This window comes from Giraffa tippelskirchi, chromosome 2 (genome assembly GCF_054371585.1).
Source record: "Giraffa tippelskirchi isolate mGirTip1 chromosome 2, T2T-mGirTip1v1.2.pri, whole genome shotgun sequence".
Lineage (NCBI taxonomy): Eukaryota > Metazoa > Chordata > Mammalia > Artiodactyla > Giraffidae > Giraffa > Giraffa tippelskirchi.
This window is the reverse complement of record NC_137276.1, coordinates 163,947,644-163,951,719: the sequence shown is the minus strand read 5'-3', so window position 1 is coordinate 163,951,719 and position 4,076 is coordinate 163,947,644. Positions and strand designations below refer to the sequence as shown.

Here is a 4,076-nt window from a genome sequence, read left to right as displayed (position 1 = left end):
ATGGTAATGTCTGTGCAGGAAGTGTTTACTGGCCTGAGACCACTGATGATTAGCTGACTTTCAAAGCATGAGGCTGTCACTGATTGGTTGGTTTTCAGATATGTGTTCAATGAACCAAATTGTCATTGATTGATTAGACAGGTTTATAACCGGTTCTGGTGGTTACTTATTACCATGACTATCAAACAATCTTTTCCTACCTGTGTTGGGGGGACTCATTTCTATAGGGAAATTTTTTGTAACTAATTACTAAGAAAAGGTCAATCTTCCTAATTACATTAAAAGCCCATAGGAATTGAGAAGAAAGTCTAACAAACCAATAGAAAAATAAGCAAAAAATGCAAACAGAAAATAAATACAAATGGTCTTGGAACACTGAGGAAAAAAAACCCTCCCTTTTGCCTCCTTGCAGCTGAGAAAGCAACATGGGTCACCAGCAGCTCTGCTGGAGCCATCCGAGAAAATTCCGCCAGGGTTTTCGCTCTTGCCGGGTCTGCTCAAACCCGCATGGTTGTGATCTGGAAATATGGCCTCAGTATGTGCCGCCAGTGTTTCCACCAGTATGTGAAAGACATTGGCTTCATTAAGTTGGACTAATTGAACTTCCTTAAATGGATCATCCAGCACATCTACCTTAACAATACTAGCTCTTTATATATAAAATACAAGTTTTAAAAACTTAAAAAAAAAAAAACCCTCAATCTCACTTAAATGTTTTCTGTAGCAACTGCTGTCAAGACTCTGGAGAAAAACACAAACCACATTCCGTAAAATCAAACTGTCAAAATAACTTTTGACATTTAGAGACAATTTAATGCAGAAGCCACTAAATTTGTTTTTTAAAAAATATTTTTAAAAATTTTATTAATTGTGCTGCTGCTGCTAAGTCGCTTCAGTCGTGTCTGACTCTGTGCGACCCCATAGACGGCAGCCCACCAGGCTCCGCCGTCCCTGAGATTCTCCAGGCAAGAATACTGGAGTGGGTTGCCATTTCCTTCTCCAGTGCATGAAAGGGAAAAGTGAAAGTGAAGTCGCTCAGTCGTGTCCGACTCTTAGCGACCCCATGGACTATAGCCTACCAGGCTCCTCCGTCCATGGGATTTTCCAGGCAAGAGTACTGGAGTGGGGTGCCATTGCCTTCTCCGTTTATTAAGTATAGCTGATTTATAATGTGGTGTACCGAACAGTAATATATTTTAATATATATATTATATATATACTTTTTCAAGTTCTTTTCCCGTATAGTTTATTATAAAATATTGAGTAGAGTTCCCTGTGCTATATAGTAGGTCCTTATTGATTGTCTGTTTTATATACAGTAGTGTGTATGTGTTAACCCCAGCCTCTAATTTATCCTTCTGCCCAAGAAGCTACTAAATTTGGAATAAATGTTTCAGTATAAAATACATAATGCATGAATTATCTTTTTAAGCCAAAAGAGGCATGTTTGTTTCAGCTCCCATGGTAGCTTTTGCTATTATGCAAAATTAAAATGACCACTTCTTCCCAACCAGAGACCTGAGTCTTAGGTAATTCGACCTCTTCTCTACTTTTTGGTGTGTGACCTGCTTATCAGCACCCCAAAAAAACCCCAAAAAACCCTAAAAATAAACTAGTTAAATTCATGTAATTTTTAGCTTTATACAAGTAAAAGCTTTAAATGTAAGTTTTCTAAGCATTTTCCAATAGAATCAAGTACATTTTTTGTTTACAATGTGCTTTTCCAGAGAATCATTTCTGAGATCATGAGATTTCTGAACACTGTTTTCAGAATGCAGTTGCATAAACTATAGCACTTCAAGCTCTTTGGAAGTAGATTCTCTCACATTTAAAAAGCAAATTGATTTAGTATTATTTCAGTGCCTCTTGCTAAGATTATTACATAATTCTTGTCATCTAATTTTTTTTTTTTTTGCAGTCTACAATTACTCTGGAGAGTTACTTCATTATGATCTATTTCAATTTATTTCAATTACGAAAATGCCCTCCTTTAAATCTTATCCTGGTGTTCTGTTATTTCTAGGATATCCTCCTAAGAACTATAGCAATTTAGTGATGATGTCTAATGGCCTTAATTTTCTGTAGAGGAAATTTCAGAGAGGGGTTCTGGTATTCCTGTGGGTGAAGAATTAGAAAGCTTGTAGGGACTCAGGACAGTGGTGGCTTCAGGTGATTGTTAGTCTGTGTGTAACAGGTGGCACAGAGAAACTTTACTCTCTAATCATCAGTTCTGGTTGAGATAGGGACACTCAAGTATAATCAGAGCAATAGGTACTGAACAACTGGCAGGGCTTTTTACAGGTGCTTGGGAAGGTTCTCCCGTTTACTTCCTACATTCTTAATGAGGTTTTACCTCTCCTGGGCATTTGTGTTTAAGCATCATTTCCCATATATATTACTCCATCTTGTAAGGATAGGAGCTTTCCAATTTCTTGCCTTAGAGATTTCAAGACGTTTTTGTCCCAGAACCCATTCAACTGTTGTGCTTGTTTTCCCTCCTCTTGTTGCTTATCTCCTGCCTGTTTTCTCCAGCCTGTCATTCCAAACTCTCCTGGGATATAAAAAACACCAATTCCAGGGACTTCCTGGCAGCCCAGTGGGTGAGGTTCCAAGCGATCCCACATGCTGCCAGGCTGAAGAAACAAAAACCAAAAAACCCCAAACCCCACTTTTCCAGACTCCTTCACCAGCAAGCTTGCTATTAAGTTCTATTAAGAGGTACTACGAGGAAAGGGGAAAAGGGACATTTCTTTGCTGTTCCTCTCAGTGTTGGCAGTTGATCCCAGCTTCCAAATGCCTTCAACTCCTCTAGAACCCTTTCAGAGTCCCAGCAGTAGCTGGGAGGTGTTTCTCAAAAATCTGAACACCAAGTCTGCAGGATCCACTTCCCTGCACATCCTGAGCACCTACATTCTAGTAACCAGAAGCCTTCCCATGTGTTTCCCAGCTTTGAAGGTGGTAGCTACTTCCCACAGTGATCATTTTTGGGTTATCTGTGTTACCTTTTGTTCCAACACCTGTCTAACGATTTTTCTATACTGCATACTCTGTTCAAATACCTATTACAGTTTTCTTCTTCAGTGGACTGCGATCAATAAACCCCGTATTAACCTACATCTGTCTAGTATAAACTGACCAGAGAGTGGGATTCTAATCCTGCAGTAAAAAACAGACACCCAAACCTTTTATGGGTTTTAAGAGATGCAGAGGAATGATACAAACGATGGATAAACTCAATTTATGATCCCCAACTGAGTGAAAACCTGGACTGAACTAGTTTCACGGACAGAGCCTAAGTGCAGCAGCCTGGGACCACAAAAGCCAAGTTGAAGAGAAATGTAAAGTGAAATGTCAAGTAAGAGAAGGAAGGGTCCTCTCAGTTAGAATTCAGGGTCCATGTTGCTCCAAGTCCTGCCACAAGGCAACTTATATTGAAGGGTTAAAAAAAAAAAAGACAAAATTTAAAGTAATGATTATTTATTAAGATCTTCACACAGGAATCAAGATATGGGTAAACATAACAGTAGAGGTTCACCTCCCCACTGCAGTTTGTTTTACACACCTTTATGCATACCAAATGGAGAAGGCAATGGCACCACACTCCAGTACTCTTGCCTGGAAAATCCCATGGACGGAGGAGCCTGGTAGGCTAGTCTATGGGGTCGCTAAGAGTCGGACACGACTGAGCAACTTCACTTTCACTTTTCCCTTTCATGCACTGGAGAAGGAAATGGCAATCCACTCCAGTATTCTTGCCTGGAGAATCCTAGGGATGGGGGAGCCCGGTGGGCTGCCGTCTATGGGGTCGCACAGAGTCGGACACGACTGATGCAACTTAGCAGCAGCAGCATGCATACCAAATGTATAGAACTTGTATAGGAATTTGAAGAAGCCACAAGATATTTGAGGAATGGTTTCCTCTGAGGCTGAAGTCACTTGTGATCTGGGAGCTGTAACACAGGGAAACTCATGGTCAGGGGTCTCTTGTGACACAGAGCTAAAAATATATCCGGTAGGGGAGAGGTGAGTAGTGTTCATGAGTAGACAGAAGGCAACTGCACTTTACTGGATGCTAT

The 4,076-nt window shown here is 40.3% G+C and overlaps 1 pseudogene; it reads left to right on the top strand.

Annotated features, from left to right (window-relative positions):
• Positions 1-425: 425 nt before the first annotated feature.
• Positions 426-597, top strand: LOC145538833 (small ribosomal subunit protein uS14 pseudogene; annotated as a pseudogene).
• The last annotated feature ends 3,479 nt before the right edge of the window (positions 598-4,076 follow it).